At 44.1% G+C, this 26,908-nt stretch overlaps 1 long non-coding RNA gene across 14 annotated transcripts in view; it reads left to right on the top strand.

Annotated features, from left to right (window-relative positions):
- The first annotated feature begins 372 nt into the window (after nt 1–372).
- The window catches only part of LOC102900121, a 47,606-nt gene continuing 21,070 nt past the window's right edge, over nt 373–26,908 (top strand). For 2 of the 14 annotated variants that reach the window (XR_006597560.1, XR_006597562.1), the window contains exons 1-4: nt 396–773; nt 1,422–1,568; nt 5,221–5,265; nt 19,305–19,423. This is a non-coding gene — a long non-coding RNA (uncharacterized LOC102900121). Of the gene's footprint in view, nt 774–1,421; nt 1,569–5,220; nt 5,266–5,354; nt 5,489–7,578; nt 8,148–9,286; nt 9,494–19,304; nt 19,424–26,908 lie in introns of those variants that run through there. The other 12 variants (XR_002156892.3, XR_002156894.3, XR_002156889.3 and 9 more) reach the window with 12 other exon arrangements.

The raw sequence follows: 26,908 nt of genomic DNA on the forward strand, positions 1-26,908 counted from the left end.
TCATAGCCACCAAGAGGGGTTGGTGGCCAGTTGATTCTGCTGCAGCAGTTGGCACACGACCCCATTCCCCGCCAAGCCTGGGACTGTCAAAGAAAGGGATCACGTAGACGCCATGGGGCTCAAAAGCTGCCAAGACCCCGGCCGCCCTCCGCTTGCTCCTATGCCAAGGGATGGGCAGTGAATGCCTAGTCAACATGATGAACCTCAGACAGATGTGACTGCCCAGAGCCAGGCCGGGGCAGCCACCAGCCTGATCCCTCTACGTGCCCCCGCCCCCTCGCCCACCTGCCCAGCCCAGTCTGGCCTGATGCCCCCGAGGTCGGTGCGCCTGCTTCCAGTCCTCGCTCTGCTCCTCCCCCAGCAGCGCCTTCTACCACGCATGCGCTCCACCCCTCCCTCTGTCACGGTGCCACTGGCTTTCTGTCACGCTCCCCATTTCTGTCCCAAGGGTTACAGGTAAACTGCCACCGAGGTTGCTAAATTTGTTCACTCTTTTTTACAGTTTCCTCTACTGAGGTCACGTTGGCAGCTGTTTCCCTATTTAGGAACTTAAATGCAGTCCTCCGGTGGGTATCCTGGGAAGCTATTCTGTGCAGCACCACGCCGCCACCGGTGACTCCTCTTCCTCCCTCCACCTGCTCTGTGCTCTACAGACAACCGTTAGTCCCTGACTGCTTCCGGCCCCAGGTAGGCCTGCCTTTCAGTTCACCGGAGCTCTCCTGCCGGGAGTCACGGACAAACACCCTCTTCGCTGGGAACTGGATGCAAATATGGTGAGTGGGGAAAGTCATGGTCGGAGTCCTCATTCTTCAAACGCAGAGGCCTTTCCGCACAAAGGGTCCCCAGGGCCCCTGCTGGGATCAATTTGTAAATTGATCCACGGGCCCTGGGTTTAGCTGGTCAGAACAAAATAGACCTGCTCTCAGGTGCTCTCACACTGGTTACAGCCCCAACACCCAACACGTGACCCAAGAGCATAGCCTCCAGGACTGTGCGCGGTGGCTGCCCGCCCCCACCCCTCTTGCCCAGCTGCACCAGCGGCCCCTGAGACGACTCTGAAGAAGGCAGTGGTTTTGTGTTTGTGTGTTTGGGATTTGTTTGTTTGGGAGGGGCAGAGAGAAGGAAAGACAGAATCCTCGGCAGGCCCCACGCCATCAACGCAGAGCCCGATGCAGGCCTTGAACTCACCAATGGTGAGATCATGACCTACGCAGCGATCAAGAGTCGGCCTCCTAACCCACTGGGCCACCCAGGCGTCCCTGTGTGTTGGTTTTCTTCTTCTTCTTTTTTTTTTTAAACTGTGCTTTGTAATCATCTGTTCTCAAAGATGATGCTTCTCTTTTCATTTGTTTCCCATTCTATCCGTGGTGGAAATGCAGGGAATCTGAGAAGATAACACACAGGCTTCTGGTTCATTACAGGGCAGGTGTGAACCCTAGATGTGAATTTGAGCCCGTTGGAAGGTACGTTTCTAAGGCGCAAGCCCATTCTGAAGGATCGCCCAGGACACGTCTTCCCTGGAGACCCCCACGGTAGCAGACGCTTGCCTCCTGAAGGGTTGAAGACAGGTAGGGATTGTTCCGTTTGACCTCTGAGTTTGACTGGAGGCAAGTCCTTTAAACCTACACAGGCCACTCAAGCCCCCATGGTCCCTCTTTGTGTCTCTGAGAGCCTAAATGTCCCTCAGTGTTTTTTGATAACGGCCTCTTCGTTTTCACACAGACTGACCTATTAGTTCCATTTGTTTATTAGAATCAAGGTACCCTTATTTATTGGAATATCAATGGACAGAATGACACCAAGAATTATAACAGCCCAGAGAGGGCCCGAGGTCATACACAGGAGCCCGAAGAAAAGCGAAGGCAGAGAAACAGTCAAAATAATACGTTACATCCATGGTATCTGTCACAGTTTACGAGGCACTTTTACATGTATGATCTATAATAATCTAAGTTCTTGGTGGCAAATCACAGAAGCAATTTCTGGCTAATGGCAACAGAAATAAATGCATCGGAAAGGCAACGTATCAGTTCACAGGATTTACACGAACACCAAACACGGAGAACAGTCAGGAACGAAGGGGACCTGGTTCCATGTGGCACGACCACATGGTCACATCCTGTCTGAAAGCTGAGCGAGGCACTGCTCCCCCTGCCTCTGACCTCAGGGGTTGACCTCTAATAGTGTCTGAGTCTTTGTGTCCCTCCCCGAGATTCAAAGTTCCAGGTAGGCACATCTGCTTGATCTTGCCTGTGCCCCAGCGGTCGGAAAGGTGGGGGGGGGGGGGGGGGGTGTCAGGCGAAAAGAGAGAACGTCCATTTCCCTCACCCCTCACCTCTTGGTGTTTGATACTGAGTAGCTGTATTAGTTTCTACTGCTGCATAATAGCTAGCACAGACTTAGTTTAAAATGACAGTCACCTATTACCTTACAGCTTCTGTGGACCAGAGTTCCACCACATTCTTAGCTGGGCTTTCTGCTCATGGTCTCACCAGGTTGTAATGGAGGTGTTGGCTGAACTGTAGTCCCACTGGGAGGCTCAAGTGGACAAGAACCTGTTTCCAAGCTCCCTCAGATGATGGTGGAATTTTTTTATTTGCAGCCGTATGTCTGAAATCCCTGATTTCTTGGTAGCTATCCACTGGGGACCATTTTCAGCTCCCTGAAGCCACACTCAAGTCCCTGCCAAGTTCACAGACCCACCCTCCATAGAGAGCTCACAGCAAGACTGTTGACTTCAGAGTCAGCAGGAGCACCTCTCTGGCTTTATATCTCCCTTTAGGAAAGCTATAGTTCCTCTTTCAAGGTTCACTTGATTAGGCCAGGCCCACCCTTTTTGATGAACTCCTAGTCAACTGATTAGTAATCCTTTCATAGCAGTGAAACCCTATCATGGTCACAGGTCCTGCCCACACTCAAGGGGAGGAGATTATACAGGGTATATAAACCAGGGAATGGGAATCTTGGGGCCCATCTTTGAATTCAGCTTATCACACTGGAAAATGTCAAGCACTTCCCTACTTTTAATCTCCTTGGAGCAGAAGATCAGGTATAAACTTTACAGCTTTACAGAGGTTAAAAAAAAAAAAAAAAAAAAAAAGACTCCGAGAAGCCAGAGTGATTTGGTTCTAGCCACAGAGCTAAGAAGTAGTTGAATTGGAAGTTGTCATCAGAGCTTTCCAAAGGTAAATGGAAATAAGCAGTAACAAATATAAACATTCATGAAAATAAGTTATGTGATCATACGTGGTGCTACAGGCTCTGATGGAAAGAAGAAACAAAGAGCAAAGATGGGAAATTATGACTAATGAACCCACGGCCTGCTGTAGGAGGCCATTCTGGAGCTATTGGAAACAATGCCAGTAAAGAACATGAGCTGTCCGTTTGATGTCAAAGAGAATAACAGGCATCTGGGACGTGATTGCTATATTTAAAAGAGGGAATTCACAGCAACTTTCAAAGGTGAATGGACGAGTTGGCACAGGTCTCCCGAAAAGACCAAACAGGAGCTAGAGAGATCGCCACTGAGACGCTGAAGTTTTCTCTAGCTCGACCCTTCCTGTTCTTCACTTCACAGCTCAGAGACCAGCCTGTCTTCTAAGGAATCGTTCTGTGACAGGCTTATCAAAGAGACCTTGAGCTTATGTCCAGCCAACTATTTTATTTCCTTTATCATCAGCCTGAAATTTTCCCCGAAGACGTTTTTTTTAATTTTTTTTTTATTTTTATGAGTTTTACGTAGTTAAGTAATAATCTGTACACCCAACCTGAGATCAAGAGTTGTATGCTCTACCAACTAAGCCAGCCAGGCACCCCTCCCCCAAAAGATTTAGATATTTAGATTTTAAAAGGTAGGATATCGAGGGGGCGCCTGGGTGGCTCATTCGGTCGAGCGTCCAACTCTTGATCTCGGCTCAGGGCATGATCTCACGGTTCGTGAGACTGAGCCCCAAGTCAAGGCTCTGTGTTGTCAGCATGAAGCCTGCTTGGGATTCTTTGTCTCCCTTTGTCTCTGCCCTTTCCTCGCTCATTCCCACTCTCTCTCGAAATAAATAAATAAAATCTTAAAAAAAAAAAAAGCTAGGATATAGAATGGCAAAAGGGTTAAGGTTCTCAAAGATATAGCTTGATATTCTGCAAATAACAAAATTTTGTCTTTCAAGAATATACAAGTAAAAGCTGGATAGGTCTTTGAACCCATGTCTGTGCATGAAAAACATACGTGTAAAGCAGTGAGAGCAGAGTTTTAAAAAATATATTCAAATGTGTCCGAACACACAATAATATATTTAACTTCTATTCATACATATGCCACATGAAATGAGTAACAGTAAGTTACTGGAAAACCTTTGTACCGATCCTGGCCATGCCACTGTCCAGCTGTGTGACCCTGGAGATATAACTTAGGCTATCTAGGCTTCAATTTTTCTCATCTACAGGGATAAAAAATTAGAAATTTTGATTTCTAAAAACGCTTCCAACTTTAAAATTTAGTAGTTCTTCAATAATCTGGTTAACGTGCAACAGTCCATATTGGGAAAGAACATCCTACTTTTCCATCTTAGTTGAGAGGGCTACCTCTTGATAATCACGGGAGACCATGAACTTGATTGCACTTTGGATTACATTCAACTAAACCTATCGTCCAGCCCTTTTGGTTATTCTGGGATACTTGCTGTCTGTAGAACTACTTTCCATAGCGATATATATCTAGCTATTTAGAATTACGCACATGTGCCCGCGCACGCATGCACACACACACACACACACACACGCACACACACACACCAAAAATACGAAGACAGCAGCAGGGTCAGCGGGTTAACAGGGAAGAGTAGCTGAGTTAGCCGAGGTCTAGAGGACAAGAGAATGGAAGAATTCCCAGGCCCTCAGAGCTTTTGCAAATTGACATCATCCATATGTATCACCATTAATTATAATAATCATCTCCTACAACAAGTGCTCTGCTTGACCCTATGCCCATGTTTTATTTATTTATTTTTTAAGCATTTCTTCCTCCTTTATCTACTCTCTGAGCTGATTAATTAACTGCAGTGAAAGATAAGAGAGGTCTCCGCCACATGGTCTTTTTGGCCTATCCCTGCTTCCTACTATCTTACAACACTTCTAACGCTTCTTAAAAAACAACAGTTACATTTTAGCGCGACCAAGAGAGCTGGCTCTGTTCTCTTAACCCCTCACTTTCCATTTTTATTGCAGCGGAGCAAGGCACCGGGATCAGAATCCAAATCCTGTCTGGGACAGGTAGGCCCTCTGGGACACATGCCCACTCTTTTTCCAGTCTATGCAAGGAGAGTGCATATTCTTGCTATGACCTGCTTAAAAGCCAACAGTATTCTCTTCCAGAGAGATATGGAATCTCATCTTTTTAGAAAAAGAAAAAAAAAGAAAAAACGGCTGTCCACTTTGTTGCTTCACTTATCCCGCCAACCAACACAGTTGAACATCCTCTGAAGTTATCGTTGAGGTAACTTAACACGTAGTATCTCAAGTTTGTCATCCACAGTCCAAAGTTCAACGATTCCTCCCTTGTCCACTACCTTAACTTACTCTCTTTACACTTGGAAATTACCTGCAAATTACCTTACTCAATGCGCATGGTGCTTTCATTACTCAACCTTTCTGAGGTCAAGTTTTTTGTTTGGTTTATTTAGAGAGACATAGAAAGTGGGGAGAGGCAGGGAGAGAGAGAGACAGAGAGAGGGAGAGAGAATCTTGAGTAGGCTCCCTGCCCAGTGCAGAGTCCAGTTTGGGGCTCAATCTCACAACACTGAGATCATGACCTGAGCTGAAATCAAGAGTCTGACACTTAATCAGCTGAACCACTCAGGCACCCCTGAGGGCAAGTTTTTATTAAGCACTCTGTTCTACGTGAAATTCTCCCCGCCTTTGGCTTCTGTGCCTTCTCTCCTTTTTTTTTTTTTCCCCTCTTACCATTCTAATCATCCCTTGTCGGTCTTCTCTGGAGCTTTCCTTTCTACCTGCCCCCGAAATGTAGCTTTGATGCAACCTTCATGGCTTTGATGCAGGCTGGCTGGGTCCGAGGACTCAGAGGGGAGTCCTTGGCTTCAGGCAGGATAGAAATCATGTGTAAGCCAAGGAGAAGTGAGAGCAGAGTTGACTGAAGATGTGGAGTGTAGACACAGACAGAGTGTCTGGGAGACTCGGAAGGGAAAAGAGAGTGAGTCCCATCTTTGCTCGGGGTCTGGGGTTTCTCTTGAGGGTTGTGGTACCGTGCACGTGTCTTCCCAGGCATCCAGGAACAAATGTGAATGTGTAGGTGTCTTCCGTGTCACTTACGCCCTGGAACCTGGGGGTCTTGATGAGTCCGTGGTCTCTGTGCTGAAGGACTCCAAAGAAATCATCAACGCCACGACCTTCACAAGGAGGACACACACGATCTGTTTCTATAAGGCCTGTGTAAGGCGGGCGTGTAGGTCCTAGCAAGAATAGAAGCAGAAAAAGGAGTGAAAAAAGCAGTTTTTCCTGGGATCTCTTTAGTTTCCCTGCCTCAGCCTCATCCCATAACCCTTTGCTCCTTTTATTCATCCCACTTTTCCAGGCAGTTTCATCTAAATTCGTGATTTCACTTACCATCCCTTCAATGACTACTCCTTGATCTGTTTCTCCCCCAAAGACCTCCCTTCTGGAGCCCAGAGTTATGGATTCAGATACCTACTAAGAATCACCATTCACATGTTGACCAGATGTCGTACGCTCAACTGGGCTATCTCCATGTACTTGGGCTGCCGTAACAAAACACCATAGAATGAGTGGCTTAAACAACAGAAACTTCTTTTCTCACAGTTCTGGGGGCTGGGAAGTCCAAGATCAAGAGACCAGACAGTTCAGTTCCTAGCGGGGGCCTTCCTCCTGGCTGACAGACGGCAACTTCTCTCTGCGCACGCACTTGACCTTTACTCAGTGCATGCTCACGAAGAGAGAATTCTTTGTCTTCCTTTTCTTTGAAGAGCACTGACCTCATCATGAGGGTGCCACGCTCATGGCCTTATCAACCCTAGCCGCCTCACAAAGACCACATCTCTAAATACCAGCATCACTTTGGGGGTTAGGGATCCAACATATGAATCGGGGGGTGGGGGGAGCCACAAACATTCAGGTCATAACCGAATGCCTCATCTTCCTTCCCAGACCTGCCCCACATGTGCTATGGGTCATGTCAATGGGAGACACCACCACCCACCCAGCTGCCTGCCTGGCAACTGGGAGGGCTCTCCTTCTAGGTTCTCTGCACCTGTTTCCTCATCTGTAAAACAATAGTATCTCCTTCACAAAGAGTCAGGTCAAATGAGTTGATACATGTAAAATGCTAATGAAATTCAGGACACTAAGTTATCAGTAATACTGACTTAGATTCTCTCTAAAATAATGTTTTTAACCAACTCCACAAAAATGCTTCAGATCCTACCTTGCATAATACCCTTGGACTAACCACCTTCCCCCGACCTCTTCCTCTGCTACCTTGACTTCTGGTAGCTCACTTCACACACGGAATACTGGGATTGCCACCTAACGAGCTTTTCTTCATTGTCTCAGCTCGCTGTCCGATCCTTTCCTCACACAGCTACGAGAGTCATCCTTTCACATTGGAGCTCCTATCAGCACATATCTCTGGCCAAGTCTTCAAGGGCGCTACATGCTTTGGGGCAAAGCTCAAATTCCTTAGCGTCATCTAAAGTGCCCTTCGTGAGATGGCTCCTGCTTACTGTCTGGCCCCTGTTGGGAGAGGCGGTCCGCGTGGGGGCTGAGTGTCTCTGCACACCCTTACCAAGCATGCCAGACTTCAAGAATTGCCCTCTCCTGACACTGAGCAGTTCCTGCAGCCAGTCACATAGGGACCCAAGGAGATCCAGGTGATGACAGCATGGTCACTGTGTTTCTGCTTGCTCCCTTGGAGTAGCGGACTTGAGAGCTGCTTGCCTCAAAAGGGCTGTGCCTTTGGGTCTGGGTTCCTCAGCTTCAGAGCAAACCTACTGAATGTGTAGCATGCATCCGGGTCCATCACATGACTTCTGTGTCATCTGGGGGAAAAAGGAGGCCAGTGCAAATATGCTGAAGATAAAGCTGCTTGCTACCCCGTTAATAATAAAGTACTTTGTCTCTGACCCGGGAGTCTTGTGTCATCTGCCACGATCCACAAAACCATGCCAAGCTAACTTGTTAGCTTGCAACTAGAGAAAATTCCATACCTTTCATGGTTTTTGACAGCCCTATCGCTTCCTATCTCTTGTTCCATCTCTCATCCTATGCTCTGGTTATACTGACCTGTTTCCTGTCCCTGTGCCTTGAAAGATGCTGATCCCACTTCCCCAAATCTTATCTACTTTCTTTTCTTTTTTTTTTTAAGTTTATTTATTTATTTTGAGAGAGAGAAAGAGAGAGAGTGCGTGTGTTTGTGCGAATAAGGAAGGGGTGGGGGGGAGGGAGAGAGAGAATCCCAAGCAGGCTATCCACGCAGAGCCCCACGCGGGGCTCAAACTCACAAACCATGAGATCAAGCCAAAGTCAAGAGCCAGACACTTCACCGACTGAGCCACCCAGGCATCTTCCCTTTATTTTTGACCAGCCAAAAGTACTATCCCCTCTAGGAAGCCTTCCAGACTTCCAGTGGGATTTTGGTGCCATTCATCTCTTCTCTCGCGGCACCCTGAGCACATCTCATTAATTAGAATCCCTGCCACAATGCACCATGACTTCTTTCGCTCGCGCAGCTTCTCCGCTGGAAAGGAAGCTTCTTGAAGGTAGGGGTCATGTTTTGTCTTTGCGTGCCTCGTGTCTAGAGACTTTATCCTGCAGTACTTGGCACGTAAATGTTCAATACATGTTACATGTTGGAATGAATGACTAGATCCTAATGGGTTTGACCCATCCTGAGGGATGAACCTGGAATGAAATTGTCCTCTGTTTCTCTCTTTGCCTTTCACACTTCTTTTTCTCCTTACCTTCCCATTTCTTTTTTTTTTTTTTTCTATTCTAAGCTACACTCTACTCTGTGTGCTTAGCTAGACACAAATAGACTTACGTGAGGCAAAAGTATGCCTGCAGAGCAGCGAGGTGGATTCCATGCACCATATGGGAAAATTAATCTCACCTTATGTAATCAGTGCCTAAAGACAGAGACTCAAACTTCCTTCCTCTCCCAAATTTCCTGAGAGATTGCAAAAGCAATGGATTAAGTGGCGGGGATGGCGTGGCATTTATATTTTAAAATATTTTTAATTTTCTCTCTCTCTCTTTAACGCAGCCCTCCTGGCGACAGAGAACGGACCGTGGTGAAAGATAATTGCCTAGGAGCCTGGCCAGCTTTAGATAAATTTGCTATCACCGCAGTGGAAAACTTGGCTTTAAATGAGCCCTCTTTTCCACCTACAGAATCCCTAGGCAGTAAAGACCATGAACCCAGAAGGTACATCCCGACATGTGTTAAATAAAGGCATGCGCTAATAAATAATGTTCAATAGCGTGCATGCGTAACCCCCCGGAGGTACCTTAAAAATCAACATTTTCATAGGGAAACGGATAGTATTCCCTTTCCTGGGGAAGGTAAATGTCTTGCCCTGCTTCCTGAATCACTGTCCTGGCTCTAGCTGTGTCTTAGGAGTGAACTCAATGATAAAGTGGCTGAGGCTCCGTCCTTGTAGGCTTTATTAGGGAGCCAGCTATGAAGTTGTTCTCTCGGCCTCCAACTCACCCTTGAGTACTCAGCTTTGTGATTCTGGCACCGATGCTGCAAACTCCGTGTTTTTTTGTTTTTTGGTGTTTTGGTTTTTTTTTCCGCCAGTTCCCTCCACCTTTGCCTCTTCCAATAGGGAAGGGGATAGGGCATAACGGGCCGAGAAGGTCCCTTACATCTTCTTGTCTGTTTGCTACGGTCGTTAGCGTCACCCCAGCCTTACTCCTTCATGGTCTTAAGGAAACTCACTCTCACGAATGGCAGCCAGCCCATCTCCCGGCAGCCGCACTTTGCTGGACTTTGTTTCTGGTCGCTTCCCCCTGCCCCCGCCCCTCACCTGTGCCTGCTAACAGCCCTGGTGGCAGCCCGTCTGCCCTCCTGGTTACGTTTTCCTGCTTGCCTCCCCGCTCTTCCCTCTCTTCCACGGCACCCTGCGAGATCACAGGGCCGTCCCTTTATAGGACAGTGGCTAAAATAGCAAGCGAGGTGAGACCGAACACTAGCAGCCAAGAATATTTGCGCTTGCGGGCTTAAAAATAACCAATCTGGAATGACAGAATAGGAAAAATCCAGGTAAGACAACATTTGCTCTCGCACGAAGTCACAAATGGCTTTACCGGTGGGTGCGCTTTTCCCGCTTGGTACCACCAGGGCTCACAGGCAAAAGTGATCTGCTGCCTTTCCTAATCTTTCCTCCCTCCAAAACGCAGCGAAGAATTGAAATTTCCCATCTAGCGTCCAGCATTACTTGTCCCCCCCCCCCCATTTTTAAACAGGAATAAACTGCGGTGCCAGCAGTTTTAAGCGATGCTGTGTAATTTTCAGCTCAAATGAGAACTTAAAGCTTCACTAATTTCTTGAAGAGATTCTGCAGCGTCTGATGGTGGTTGGGGGCGGGGAGAAGGGAGGAAAAGAAGGAAAAGGAAAGGAAACAGCGGGACAGCCGCCGTGGTCAGCCCCACCTCTGTGGCCAGAGCTGCTTATCACCACCTTGCTCTGTGTTCCCCTCGCCCATGCTGCCCTTCTGTATTCTAGAAGTAGAGGCAAAATGGGACGAACCACCGTCAGAACGCTGATCACTTCGGCTTGCGTGCTGCCCCCCCCCCCCCAACTTGTCTCCAAAAATCTATCCCACGTCTCTTACCAGTTCTTTGGGTGGTGAATGATACGAATAAGGACATCGACAACGTTCTAAGCAAACTGTAACTGGCATGCTGGTGGAAATGCTCGCTGAAACCTGCCATGGGCAAGTCAGAGTCCCAAAAAGATCTCAACAAGCAGATCAGCCGTATGAGTTAGGACATTTATGTCTCAACTAATGTATAAGACAAGGGAAGGTTGGCACATGTGCCAGAGATCATTCGTATGACATGATTATTGGTAGAACCACACATGATTGCATGTTAGGGCCCCTCCTGCATGTTCTATTAGCGTCCTCGGCTGGATCTTATTACGGGGCTCATTACACAGTATTGCAATTGACTACCTTCCCTCCTGCGTTGCAAGCACCCTGAGGGCAGGGACTGCGTCTTTTTCTTTCTCCTTTTTGTAATCCACAGGTCTCACATAATATATAATCCATTGTGAGGACTGTATGCCAATCAAAATGAAATGGCCTATAGCTTTTGACTATAAAACTCAATACCATTTGTATTATACTGAACTTACGTCTTAAACACTGCAGTATTGCTTGCATTGTATTAAGATGAGGTTATAGGAGGCAAGTCTAGTGATTAAGGATGAGTGCTCCTCTCCTGACTGGCTGGACAACCTTGATCAATTTCCTTAAGGCTTGGCATGCCTCACTTTCTCTACCTGTAAAATGGGGGTATAATAATCCCTCCTTCATAGGGCTATTGTGAGAATTAAATGAGGTAATACACACAAGGTATTTAAACAGGCCTGGACGATGAGGATAGTGACAGTGACTCTAAAGTTAAAGATATGATACAGGGACAGATTAGGAGACAGTATTTGCAACACTAAGCCAGACAAAGGATCAGCATATAGAATATATAAAGAACTTAGGGGCACCTGAGTGGCTCAGTTGGTCAAATGCCTGACTCTTTCTTGATTTTGGCTCAGGCGATGGTCTCATGGTTTGTGAGATCGAGCCTTGTTTGGGGCTCTGTGCTGACAGCATGGAGCCTGCTTAGGATTCTCTCTCTCTCTCTCTCTCTCTCTCTCTCTCTCTCTCCCTCTCTGCCTCTTCCCCACTCTCTCTCTCACTCTCTCTCAAAATAAATAAATAAACATTAATATATATATATATATATATATAGCTTCAAAATTTAATTCTAAAAATCAAACAAAAAAGGAAGAAAGAAATAAGGATCATTTACCGCCATAGAAACTCAGCTGACAAACTGACAAGCTGACAAACGATAAGCCAAAACTCATCAATAATTTGGAAAAGGTAAAGCAAAATCCATGAACTCATTGTCCTTCTTTGGAAATCTTGTAAAGCAAAGTCCACCTGCCAAGTGGATGAAACCTTCAAAGTCTGATGGTATCGTATCAAATGGAGGCAAATGTCCAGAGTGATGGGAACACTCATGCACGGGTGATGGAAGTGCACATGGGCACAAACACCGTGGAGGGCACGTTGGCCGTGTTTCTTTACATTGGACATGTGCACACCCAGGAACCCGGTATTCTTTACACCAGGGCTATTCAAAGGGTTCGTCAGGTTGCAGGATTTTCCTGGACTGACCTAAGAGCCTACCTGTGTTCACAAAAGCCCTTCCTACATCCATCCCAAATCCTACTTCAGTTCATGGCTCCTGAGTTCAACAACCTGTGAGTAACAAAAGAGAAGCCTCCTTTAAGGACCACTCAGAGCACCATAAAGCTTTTGGTCTTCTAGTGTTTGTAGGCACATTTCTATTAGGAGGAAAAAGCCTTGCTCTGAGATGAGATACAGTAAAACCTTGGTTTGTAGGCACAGTTCGTCTGGAAACATGCTTGTCATCCAAAGCACCTGAAGATCAGAGCGAATTTCGAGAACCATTGGCTCCGTTGTGATCATGTGATGTTCAGCGTCACGTACTAGTCATATTGCGAGACATCGCTTGTTCATCAAGTTAAAATTTAGCAGTTCCTCTAGGCCATCCTCAATATTTATGCCTAAAGCGTATCATTAGCTGGAAAGAAAAACAACATTAAAAAGCCGGAAAAGCATAGGTTAGTGACTCTGTGTGTGTGTGTGTGTGTGTGTTTTTTTTTTAATGCATCTGACATGGAGACACCAAACTGCCCAAAGTAAATTGGATAAAAAGCCACAAATAAAATGTGTTCATCATTTCTTTCTTTTGGTGTGTGCTCTTCAATAAAGCAGCTAAAATGCACAGTATAAAAGCATATCGTTAAATGTCTATTCTAGCTGAAATTAATTCCCAGCTCATTTTATTTAGAAAACGCTTCATGTTGGGGCGCCTGGATGGCTCAGTCAGTTAAGCATCTGACTCCTGATTTTGGCTCAGGTCACGCACGGTCCCATGGTTGGTGAGATAGAGACCCATGCCAGGCTCTGGGTTGACAGTGGGGAGCCTGCTTAGAATTCTCTCTCTCCCTCTCTTGTGCCCATGCAAGCTGGGGAAGGGCAGGGAGCGAGGGAAAGAGAATCTTAAGCAAACTCCACGCACAGCACAGAGCCTGACATGGGGCTCAATCTCACAACTGTAAGATCGTGACCCGAGTCAAAATCGAGAGTCAGACGCTTAACAGACTAAGACCCTCCCCCCGCCCCCACCCAGATGCCCCCTTTTCCTTTAAATATGAGGACAAGTTTTATCCTGAGATCTAAAAATCAATGATGTTATTTCTGACGTCTATACTGGCTTCTAATTTAATTACTCCCCGTAGCACAATACCAACAATCCAAAAATGCACACAAACACACTTACCAAAGCAATGCCATGTTTTTCATCATATACCTCTTTTCAAAAATAATTTACAGTGTTAGCCAAATGGTATCTAAATATCATTTACAAAATATTGTAAGTTAAATGACAAGACACGTCAGTTCATTTTCTTGTTTGGATAACTTATTATAAGGGAATAAATTAATAATCTCTACACCATTGAAATCATCCCTTTACAATATGCATCTTGAAATTTCTTTCTCATTAGTTTTAGTAGTGTTTAATATGTATGTACTATTAAATTCAAATTCGATTCAAGGAATGGCTAATGAGATTTTTGAATCCTGTATTAACATTTACTGGAATCAAAAACGAAGTTAAACTGTTGCTGTCAGAAGATGTTTTCTTTTGTGGATAGGCTTGACAGAGGGTGTTGGTTTTATCAGTGTAAGAAGGATACTTTTTATAAATTAAATGAGATAAATCTGCAGCTTCAAGGTTTTGATGATAACAGACTTTATTTTTTTTAATTTTTTTTATTAACGTTTATTCATTATTTTTGAGACAGGGAGAGACAGAGCATGAACGGGGGAGGGGCAGAGAGAGAGGGAGACACAGAATCCGAAACGGGCTCCAGGCTCCGAGCGGTCAGCACAGAGCCCGACACGGGGCTCGAACCCACGGACCGTGAGATCATGACCTGAGCCGAAGTCGGACGCTCAACCGACTGAGCCACCCAGGGGCCCCAAGACTTGATTTTAGAGTTTGCTTTTTTGGAGAACTCTAAGAGAGCAATCTGTTCTAAACAAGGTGCTTACAGTGAAGGAGCAACGTGTAACCAAGAGCTGTTTGATAAATCTAGGCGTCTCTTCTGGAATTTGGAAGTGTAACTAACTCTCATTTGCTTGTCAGGTGGTTTTTCAGCTTTCACCACTTTGAAGAATTTAGTAGAATTTTTTTTTTTTTTTTTAATAGGCATCATGCCCAGCACAGAGCCCAATGCGGGGCTTGAACTCATGACCCTGAGATCAAGAGTCAGACACCTCACCCACTGAGCCACCCAGGCACCCTGAATCTAATAGATGTTTAACAAGAAGAGTACTAAAAATAATTTTGGGTAGTAAATTACTAGGTAGTAGTTGGCATGTAATTTGAAGAAAATTCAAATAATTGGATAAAATTGCTTTAACAAACACCTTTCATTCCCACTTATTTATTACCATGAATGAGACTTCTCAGCAGTTACTTCTATAAAAATGGCGTGGAGGACAGAAATAAAAGTCACGGCAGAAATCGTATTCTTCTAGTATAAAGCCATTCATCAATGGATACATGAACTAATTGGAGGGAGAAGCACTATTTATATCATTTGTGGAGAAGCATTTTCAAAGATAGTTTATTTCTTCTGTTCAATAAAGTATAAGAGGATAATTATTTTCTAATATAGTTTTGTTTTCTTGCTCAACTGATAACACTCCCAATTAGAAAGTTTAAACACTTACAGCCTTCTGATCCCAGGAAATAAAACGTTTAAAAATTTTAATTTTCACTTATAATCTTGTCAAAAAGAAGTATAATAGGGTGATCAAAACTGGGACTTCCCAGCGTGAAAATATATAACACGAAGATAAAAACTCTGTGGGGGAATTGGAACGGAATGTGGAAATAGGAAAGATATCAAATTTCCATAGGAAATTATGCATGCATTTTTTAATAGATGATGATTATTGAATCAAATTGTTATGGTATTTAGATTTTTTTGGATACACTTGAAAGAGTCACTATTTTTAAATGTTAATATTTACAAAATGCTAGCAATTCTACCCTTCAGAACCGTTTTAAGCCTGTAATTTCTTAAAGGTCAATGTTAAACTGTGTGAGGGGTACGTAGTTTCTCCAAATTCGTTGAAGGGTTGTACAAAAAATAAGTTTGAAGACTTACAGGTTGAATTGCCCCCCCAGTTCCTACACTGTGAAGTGCTAAGCCTAGCAATTCAGAACATGACCTTATTGGGAGACAGGACCTGTATAAAGATCATTGAGTTAAAATGAGGCCATTAAGGTGAGCCCTCCTCCAACATGACTGGTGTCCTAATAAAAAGGAAAACTTGGACACAGAGACAGAGGCGATACAGTGTGAAGAGACGTAGGGAGAAGGTGGTTATCTTCTAGCCGAGGAGAGAGGCCTGGAATAGATTCTCACAATGCTTACAGGGAATCCTTCTTGCAGACACTGATCTCAGACTTCCAACCTCCAGAATTGTGAGAAATACATTTCTGTTGTTGAAGCCACCCAGGCTGTGGTACTATTTTTTACAGCATCTCTAGCAAAGGAACACAAAGGCTGTTCTCCCGGAGAAATACTCACACTTACAGACAAGGAAGGGTGTAAAGGGATAGTCATTGCGTCCTTCTCTGCCTTAAAGGAATAGATCATTAAAATATGACACCCTGGCATTTCCCATTTAGTGCTGGGGACGGGTCCTGGAAATGGGAATACAATTCCAGGTTTTTCTGGTACAATTCCTTTGGAGATACACTCCTGGTATCCAAAACTGGAAAATGGTCTTCCTTTTTCTTCAAACGCCCTGAAATCACACATGCCTTGGGCCATAGTTTTCTTCAGCTTCCTTCCATGCTATTGGCTGGTAATCTTTGGAGTTGCGGTGGTATTTTGGACACACTTCATGACGCCAAAGGACTTTCCGCTAGTTCCTAAATTGCAGGCTAATTTCTAACCTCCACTATTCTCTTCAATGTGCTCCTGCCACGGCAGCTCAACTTGGATTTTAAGATCCAGTATGATTCTCTTCCTTTGTCTCTTTGCAACAAGGCTGTTCTATCTCTTCTTGTATTGTGGGGCAACACCGGCAGAATCTAAAATAAATGACAAGGAACCCCTGGGTGGCTCAGTCTGTTAGGCGTCCAACTCTCGGTCTCAGCTCAGGTCACGATCTCATGGTTTGTGAGTTCAAGCCCCACGTTGGGCTCTGTGCTGACAGTGTGGAGCCTGCTTGGGATCCTCTCTCTTCCTTCTCTCTCTCTCTGCCCCTCCTCTGCTCATGCTCTCTCTCTCTCTCTCTCTCTCAAAAATAAACTTAAAAATTTTTAAAAATAAATAAGTAAATAAATGACAACTTTTTAAAAAAAGATGAATTGACAGCGATGGGTGGCAGAATGGATAGCAGGTGTGTGGCCAAGCAAGTGTAGTAAAAGATCAGTTGTAGAATCCATCTTGGGGATTTATGTAAATATTATAAAAACCTAAACCTTCAACTTTGGTGTGTGTTTTCAAGTTCTCATGACAAAATATTAGAAAAACAATGAAAAAATAAGTGGCAGACAGACCTGCTACATCACAGAGTGAACAATACACAACACACAGCGCATCTAACTCAGGCGACCAAGGTCCACACCAACTGCGATAAGTCATGTCGGTAGCATGTGTCTTGATATGACGTGGTGAGAATGGCACTTCACCTCTGTGGCTTTCCTTTCACAAACAGATAACCCAGGTCTGATCACAACAAAAAAAAATGGACAAATCCCAGCTGAAGGACTGTCCACAAAATCTCTGAGCAGTAAATTGTAAAACGGTCAAAGTCATCCAAAACAAGGAAAGGCAGAGGAACTGTCACAGCTAAGAGGAGCCTAGGGAAACCCGATGACTTAAATGCAACGCGGTTCCCTGGATGGGATCCTGGAACAGAAGGAGACATTAGGTGAAAATCACCAAAATATCAATGAAGTAGGGACCTTAGTTAATGATAACCTATCAATACTGGTTATCCACTTTAGCAAACTCACCACACGAATGTAAGATGTTAACAATAAGAGAAAGTGGGTGTGGAACGTCCAGGAACTCTCCGTTCTGTCTTCACAACTGTTCTGTAATTCTAAAACTTTTCTAAAATACAGACGTTTACCTAAAAACACATGGCAAACAATTACCTGGAGGAATTAATGTTACTTTGTTAGTATACCAGGGGTGCTGTGAAATATATAACCTTTTTTTTTTAATTTTTTTAACATTTATTTATTTTTGGGACAGAGAGAGACAGAGCATGAACGGGGGAGGGGCAGAGAGAGAGGGAGACACAGAAGCAGAAGCAGGCTCCAGGCTCTGAGCCATCAGCCCAGAGCCCGACGCGGGGCTTGAACTCATGGACCGCGAGATCGTGACCTGAGCCGAAGTCGGACGCCCAACCGACTGAGCCACCCAGGCGCCCCAATATATAACCTTCTAAATGCAGTTATAAGGTCTTTCCCTGGGTGTCCTATAGACTAAATGCTTCCATTTCCAGTGTTGACTGTGGTAGAGCAAAGGCCAAGTCATAGAAGTCATGTGTGGAATTACAGCATCTAGTCAGTTCAGTTGGTGTTAACAAACTGTGTGTGTGTGTGTGTGCGCGCGCGGCTGGGGATATGCAAATGTAAGATGGTGCATTAAGATGATGTAGAACAGTTAGATGGGTGTGATAGCGTTTTCCCAGATTTGACTTGGTAATATGTCTTATACGGATATACACGCAGTAATACAAAAATACTTTATGACAGCTGTAAAGGTATTCTTATTCAACTTATTTATTATTTATAATAGGCACTGTGTCAGATTTCAACGTGTATAAACTTATTAACTGTAATGCTTCTGCTACGGCCCCCATCGCCACTAGATTTTAAAGTTACAGAAATAGCCAGAGAAAGAATTTCCTTCAAGGAGTCAGCTTTATCGGGCTGTTCTCTCTGGGCCCTCTGCTGGTTGCTTCACAACCTAGAATCTAAGGCCTTTCTCTGTCTTCTGGCATCTCCTACTGTTTGTTCATGGGGCCTTCTCCTCAGCTATTTAGTTCTTGTGTATTCCTTTAAGACTTTAGTTGGACCAAAAAAAAAAAAATATTCAGTTCCAAAGTTTCATGGGTTTGAAAAATAACAGCTTGCCTTTATACTGAAAATGGCAACTTCCACATATATGATCTCATGGGATTCTCAACAGAAATCTTATAAAAATTCCTTTCTTGGCTAAGGGCATGGAGGGTAAGCTTAAAAGTGGCCCGGACTCCTGATGTTGGCGATTCTTGGCCATCCAGCATCGGATGACCCTTGCAGCATTCGGGGAACCCTCCAATCTTATAAGGCAAGCATGCATGTCCCCAGACTCCGTTTCAGCCACGACACAGGCATGTGGCCCAAGACCCGCCTATGACCCAGCTCTGGCCGGCAAAGAGTAGAATAGAATAGAATCGACATACACTAGAATAAAATTAGATGGACATGCAATTGAATAAAATAGACGCGACACAACAACAGACCGCACATATTTAAAGTATATAATTTGATAATTTTTGACAGACACCTGCACCTGCAAAATCGTCACCAAAATCACACGAGCGATAATATTCATCACTGCCAAGAGTCTTTTCATGCTCCTTTGTAAGTCTTCTTTTCCACTCATTGCCACCCCCTCCCCCCCTCCCTGCCTATTCCAAGAGGCCACTGATCTGTTTTCTGTCATTACAGAAAATGATTTTCCGGAAATTTTGCATAAATAGAATCATACAGAGTACACACTTTTTGTCTGGCTTCTTTCACCCAACATAACTATTTGGACATTCAGCTTGTTGCAAGTATCAATCATTTAGCAATCCTTTTGATCGCTAAGTAGCAGTCCGTCGTAAAGATATACCACAATTTATTCATTTGCTGATGGACATTTGGGTTGTTTCCAGGTTTGGCTTGTTACAAACAACGCTTCTATGGAGATTCATATCTAAGTCTTTGCATGGACATGTGCCTTCATTTCTTCTGAGTAAATGCCTGGGGTGAAATGTCTGGAGAATATGATAAGGTAATGTTTAATTTAAGAAACTGCCAAGAATTTTCCAAAGTGATTGCACCATTTTACACGCCCACCAGCAAGGAGAGTTCCAGGCCCTTCACATCCTCTGCAACATTTGGTATGATAAGTCTTCTTAAATTTTAGCCTTTCTAATAGGTATGAAGAGATCTCATCACGGTTTAATTTGTGGTTCTCTAACAATGATATCGAGGTATCTTTTCATCTGCTTTTTTTTTACCACCCATATATATTCTTTGCTGAAGTATCTGGTCAAGTCTTCTGCCCCGTTTTTAATTGGGTCGTTTTGGGTTTATTTTATTATTGAGTTTTGAGAGAGCTCTTTACATATTCAGGTTACAAATATTTTCACATGTTCTGCTATCCTGGGATTTGCCATTTTGTTCTCTTAAAAGTGTCTTTTAGGGGCGCCTGGGTGGCTCAGTCGGCTAAGTATGCGACTTCGGCTCAGGTCATGATCTCACAGTTCGTGGGTTCGAGTCCTGCCTTGGGCTCTCCGCTGTTGGTAAGGAGCTTGCTTCTGATCCTCTATTTCCCTCTCTCTCTGCCCCTCCCCTGCTCTCTCTCTCTCTCTCTCTCTCTCTCTCTCAAAAATAAAGAAACATTAAACATTTTGTTAAAAAGAGTGTGTTATAAAAGGCAGAAGTTTTAAATTGTGATGAAGTCCACTGCACCATTTTTTTTTTCTGTGTTCAATTGCTTGTAGTACCACCTCCAAGAAATCTTTGCTTACCTCAGACTCTCACCTTGAATTCTCTTCCATTTCCTTTAAGCATTTTGTAAGCTTAGGGTTTACATTTAGCTCTATGATCCATTTGGGTTCATTTTTCCCTGTGGCGTTCCCACAGTCTCGCCGTTCCCTCCACCACAAAGTCAGCTTCTGTTCTGTTGCCCTTTTTCCCTGCCATCTAGCTGCCGTGGTCTCTTTTCCAAACTCTTGCTCTCTTCCGCCAAATGGCTCTGTTCACACTGTTCCCGCCACCTAGAACACTTTTCCCTTATCCCTTCTGGCCAAATACCTTATCTATTTTAATTCAGCATAAGATCTCCTGTGCTTGGCTTAGAGCTGAGCACACAGAAGACACCCTCTCTTTTTTAAAAAGGAGGGAATAAATGAGTGGGGTTGAGTTCCTAGACTAAGGTGACGTGATAGTAAGCTGGGGGACTGGAATTTGGCTCTTGATTCCTGTCCCAGTTACAGTTTTTACGTGGCATTTGAATTGAAAGCTTGAAAGAACTTCTAGACCACTGTCACCTTCCCACACTCATTTTGGAGACGTCAATAGTCGTACCCAGCCTGCAAATCTTTGGGGGCTGAGCCCCTTCGTGCCCCACGATTGGTTGCTGTTAAACCATGAAGTTATTTATGGGTGACTTTAGTCTTTAAGAATTTCTGTTGATCCAATAATTGGTCTAAGCATTAGTTTCTGATGATTTAGCTGTGTTCCCTGTGAATTAATGATGACTAATGATAGGGATTTAAGAACTGATACCCTCAGGTACTTAGCTGTTTTAAATAGCACATTAAACAATATAACACTTAAAGTTCACGTTCCTTTAAAAAATATATTTCATGAAAACCCAGGAGGTGAACCATAAGTGCTATATTAGTTGCATTAAGGATTAATTTTATAGCTCCAGAGGTACAGCCAGAAGCAGATTCTTTCTTCTGTAAGTGAATTTGCCTTTCGCTAAGAACACAGGCGCATGATGCATGGGTAGCGTATGAATTCCGGCTCCCAAACTCCAAAACCCGGTGCTTAAAACAGAGAAGCATACAAACCTGATTTCAACTGTGAGGAAACATCAGAGAGACCCACACTGAGAGACAGGCTCAAAAGTATCAAGGTTATGAAAGACAAAAAAGACAACGGAGACCTGTCCCAGATTAGAGTCATTACAACCAAATGCAATTGTGAAATGCTGGCTTGGGTCCTAGGTTATAGAAAGAACATTGATGTGACAACTGGCAAAATTGGGAGTAAGGTCTGTTGATTAATTAGTGGTATTGTCTGTACTATTTTTACTTTCCCGGTCTCGACAGTTGTACAATGGTTTCATTTGCGGAAGATAGAAGAATACGTGAAAACTATGGGGACTATTTTTACCACTTGGATAGAAGACTACAATTAATTCATAATAATATATTGTTTCAAATATCCCTAACATAAACAAATAAGCAAACAAAAAGCCAAAACAGATACATAAAAAGATGTATACATAGATATTTCTATGCAGAGAATATCATAAAGATTTTAAGTGGGCGGGGCTCCAGGGCATCTGGGTGGCTCAGTGGGTCAAGCGTCCAACTCTTGATTTTGGCTCAGGTCATGATCTCATGGGTTTGTGAGCTCAAGCCCCACGTAGGACTCTCTGTTGTCAGCACAGACCCCGCTTCAGAGTCTCTGTCTCCCTTTCTCTCTGTGCCTCCTACACTCGTTCTCTCTCTCTCTCTCTCAAAATAAATAAACTTAAAAAAAAAAAGAAAGTGTTATATGGGCAGGGTTCCAAACACACACACACACACACACACACACACACACACACACAAAGGCATGCAAATTGATCCTACCGAACCTATGGCCCCTCAAGAAAACGGAGTTCTTCTTGATACAATAGAAAAACAGAACCACCACCTCTGGTCTCAGCGGATGCAACAGCAGGAATAAAGAACAGGTGCCTGACCTACTGCCTTGGGCTGCCCTGCTGACGGGGCCTGCAGGCTGCTGGGTGTCGGCCTAAGTCTTTGCAAAAGCGGCAAGGAATCGGGGCCTCCCTGCCCAAATACAAGTGAGCCACGAGTCCTTTTGAAATAGACACCTGAAAATCAGTCAGCTGTTTATATTCCAAGTATAACATGGTGCCGCAGTACAGGCTATTGTACTGTAATCGAGGGGCTTGATCAGATTTCCCTGTAAGGCTTGTCAGCTTCAAACCGAGAAGCTGGTGAACAGAGAAACATACAATCATGTTTCCAAGCCGTATCGACAAAAAGAGATCATCCCAAAGACCCCTCCTCTTGAAAGCATTATAGTTCGTGTTGTAAGCGAAGAAGCCTGGGCTCAAAGAAGTGTGCTGATCTGCTGAAGAATGCAGGGATGAGAGGGATTCCAGTGGCTTCCATCCAAGTCCTGCCCACCACAGGGAGGAGCGACTCCTCTCAGCCTCTGAGCTAGGTCAATGCCAGCGTCCCTTCTAACTTTAACCTTCTAAGCAGTAACTTAAGGAAAGAACATCTATTCACGTGGAAAAACACAGACCAAACCCAAGTGCCATAATTACCATTACAACGCAAAGCCCGGCATTGCTGAGCGAGAGGCACTTCTCTCTCTCTGGTTCCGAAAAATGACTTGTGATGTGCCTACTCCTGTGCTCTGGAAGCTGTGGCCTCTGAGCTTCTCAGGTGCCGAATCATACACTTCTACTCGGGTGTATTTTCAGTCTTCTTCCATTGGCGTCTCTCTGAAACAGGCTAACAACAGGCAAATGAAGACCTCCTTCCACAGCTCTCTCTATATCCCTTCACAGCCAAACGCCAGGAAAAATGATACAGACTTGTCTTCCTTTCCACTGCCTCCTTAATCGACTCCACCATGCTCTGGGAGGGAAAGAGACGCTCAATAAGGCCACCTCTATATCACGAACCCAAGGGACATCTTCGGTTCTAATCTAACCGGACTACCCGGACCGTCCAGTACTGTGAGTCGTGCTCTCCCTGGAAGACATTCTGTCCTCAGCTTCCCTGACACTTCCAACTTTTCTCCTCTTTCTCTGGCAACCCCTCCTCCATATCCTTTGTCTGCTTGTACTTCTCTCCCTGGCCTATTAAATGTTGGAATTTCTTTTTTTTTTTTTAATTTGTTTTTAATTTTTTTTCAACGTTTTTATTTATTTTTGGGACAGAGAGAGACAGAGCATGAACCGGGGAGGGGCAGAGAGAGAGGGAGACACAGAATCGGAAACAGGCTCCAGGCTCTGAGCCATCAGCCCAGAGCCCGACGTGGGGCTCGAACTCACAGACCGAAAGATCGTGACCTGGCTGAAGTCAGACGCTTAACCGACTGCGCCACCCAGGCGCCCCGAAATGTTGGAATTTCTTAAGAACAGATCCTAGGACTTCATTCTTCCTCTTGCTGTACTTTCCCTAAGTAATCCCATCCAATGTGGCTTTAAGTATCCTATGTTCTGGATTCCCACATACTCACCTCTGCGTTTCTGAGAGTCAACAGCTCTACCTCGCTGTCTCGAAAGCACTCCAAATCCAGCCTGTCTAAAGCGGACTCGATCTCCACACCCAAGTCCCTGCACTCCTCCTGTTCCTCCCATTTCGTAGCTCACTGACTACACCACCATCACCATCGGGTGATTTCCAGAAATCCAGAAATTTCCACCACCGGGTCTTTCCAGAAACCCGGGCGTTATTGCTGACAATGCCCTCTCCTTCACCCCGTATCCAACACCAAAGGAATACTTGCCATCCTACTCCCTAAAAGATCTGTCGCATCCGTTCACTTGTCTCCATGTCTCCCACTACCAGCCTCGTCAGAGCGATGACTAGAGGAAAGTTCCCAGTTGATCTCTGGTCGCTTCCCCTGCACCGGAACCATTCTACCATTTCTTCCCTTAGTCTCTTCATGCCACAACCAAAGGGGCTTTTTTTCTTACCTTTAATTTTGGAGTATTCATAAATTCACAGGGAGTTACAGAGATAGGACAGAGAGGACCCGCCGACATGTTCTGCACCCAGGTTCCTTGATGGTTACATTTGGTATAGTTATAGTACAATGTCAAAGCCAGGAATTTGACATTGGTGCCATGCGTGGGTTTAGTCCTGTGGCATTTTATCACGTGTGTAGATTGATGTTACCACCGCTACAGCAATCAAGGCACGGAACCCTTGTCTTATCACCACAGAGACCTCCCTCATGCCACCTCTTGCGAGTAAGACCTACCTCTCCCCACTGTCTGCCTCCATCATCTGGAACCCGTTCACCCTCCAATCTGTTTTCCACCTCTAACTAATTTTGTCTTTTTTGAAAATGCTGTCTCCTTAAAAATCATAGAGTAGGTGATTCTCGGAGATTGGCTTGTGTCACTCAACACGAAGCCCTTGAGATCTAAGTTACTGCGTACCCACGGTTTGTTCCTTTTTCTTGTTCGGCAGTATTCATGTTGTGGATGAGTGAACTTCCATGAATTCATTTCGGCTGTTTCTAATTTTGGCTCACATAAGTAAAACCACAGTGAACGGTTGTATACAGGCGTGAATGTGAACATAAGCCTCGTTCCTCTGAAAAGCCCAGGGGCGGAACTGTGTATTTGGTTTTATAAGAAACTACCAAATCATTTTCCAGGCTGGCCGTATCATTTTACCAGCAACGTCTGAGAGATCCACTTTCTCTGCATCTCCAACAGCACTTGGGATCGTCACTTTTTTTTAAGCTGTTCTAAGGGTGTGTGGTGTTCTCTCGCCTTGGTCTTCATTTACATTTAGCTAATGGTTAGTGGGGCTGAACGTTTTTCCTATGCTTGTTGCCATTTGTATATATTCTTTGGTCCAATGTCTCTTCATATCTTTTGCCCATTTTCTGATTGGCTTGTTTGTTGTTGTTGTTGTTGTTGTTGTTTCTGAAGCTGCCCGTTGAGAATTCTTTACATATTGTAGCTAAGAATCCCTTGTCGGATATGTGGCTTGCAAATATTGTCTCCCAGTCTGTAGCGTGTCGTTTCATCCTCCTAACAGAGGCTTTTGCAGAGCAGAAGTTTTCAATGTTGATGAAATCCAATTTATTCGTATTTTTTTCTTTTCTGCATCATGCCTTTGGTGTTTCAGAACTCTCCACCAAGCCCTGAGTCTCGAAGATGTTCCTCTATGTTATCTTCTGAAAGGTCTATGGCTTTATGTCTGACCTTCACATTTATACTCCATTTTAAGTTAATCGTCATATAAGGTGTGAAGTTTAGGTCAAGGTTCAGCTTTTGGCCTGTGGACGTCTAATTACTCCGGCACCATTTGTTACAAAAACAAAACAACAACAACAAAAACACCAAAAAAAAAAAAAAAAACCCATCCTTCTTCCACTGAATTGGTTTCGCAGCCTTATCAAACAACAGTTGGTGTACTTACGTGAAGATATTTCTTGGTTTCTCTAATTTGTTCCACTGATCTGTGCGTCTATTCCTCTACTAACGTGAACAGTCTTGATAATCGTAGCTACATGGTATCTTGACATTAGGTAGAGTAGTTCCTCCCACTTTGCCCTTCCTTTGTAGAATTGTTTTAGCTATTCTCGTTCCTTTGCCTTCCCATACACTTTTCAGAATAATCTTGTCTATATCTTCAGAAAATCTTGCTGGGATTTTAATGAGAATTATATTAAATCTGTATATCAATCTGGGGAGAACTGGCATCGTTACTATGTTGCATCTTCCTCTTCATGAAAATGAAATATCTATCGATCGATCTATCTATTTGACACAGAGAGAGTCAGAGAGCATGTGCCAGCAAGGGAGAGTGGCAGAGAGAGAGAGAGAGAGAGAAAGAGAGACAGAGAGAGAGAGAGAGAGAGAGAGAGAGAGAGAGAGAACCTCAAGCAGGCTCCACACCCACTGACATGGGGCTCTATCCCATGACCCTGGGATCATGACCTGAGCCAAAGTAGAGTCAGATGCTCAATCAACCAAGCCACCCAGGTGCCCCTCTCCACTTATTTAGATCTTTGATTTCATTCATCACTGTCTAGTAGCTTTAGGCACATAAATCTTGTACGTGTTTTGTTAGACTTACACCTAAGTATTTCATTGCTTTAGTGATTGTAAATAGTATTGTATATCTCATTTCAGTTTCCACAAGCTAATTGCTAGTATATATAAATACTATATAGATTGATTTTTGTATGCTGATCTTGTAATAGCAGAGAACTCACTAATAGCTGTACGAGTTGTTTTGTAGATTCCTCGTGATTTCTACGTAGACAGTATGTAATATGCAAATAGGGACAGTTTTATTACTTCCTTTTCATTCTATATGCGTTTTCTTTTCTTTTCTTCCTTATTGTGCTGGCTAAAATTTCCAGTTCTATGCTGAGTAGCCGTTATAAGAGTGGCTATCCTTACCTTACCCTCAACCTTAGGGAGAAAGCATCAGTTCTTCACCACTAAGTCGGATGTTAACAATAGGTGTTTCATGAACATTCTGTTCTAGTTTGAGGAGGTTCCCTTTTATTCTTATTTTTCTGATAGTTTTTTTTATCACGAATGGGTGTGTTGGATTTTTTCAGGTGCTTTTCCTGAATTGCTTGATTTAACCATGTCATTTCTCTCCTTTAACCTGTTAACATGGTGGATGTCCACAGACTGATTTTCACGTATTAAACCAGGTTTGCATCCCTAGAATAAACCGCAGTTAGTCATGGTGTGTAATTATTTATAATTTCATTTACTGCTATTGTTATATAAAACTAATGTTTATTCAGG

The sequence above is a fragment of the Felis catus genome, chromosome B2 (genome assembly GCF_018350175.1).
Source record: "Felis catus isolate Fca126 chromosome B2, F.catus_Fca126_mat1.0, whole genome shotgun sequence".
Classification (NCBI taxonomy): domain Eukaryota; kingdom Metazoa; phylum Chordata; class Mammalia; order Carnivora; family Felidae; genus Felis; species Felis catus.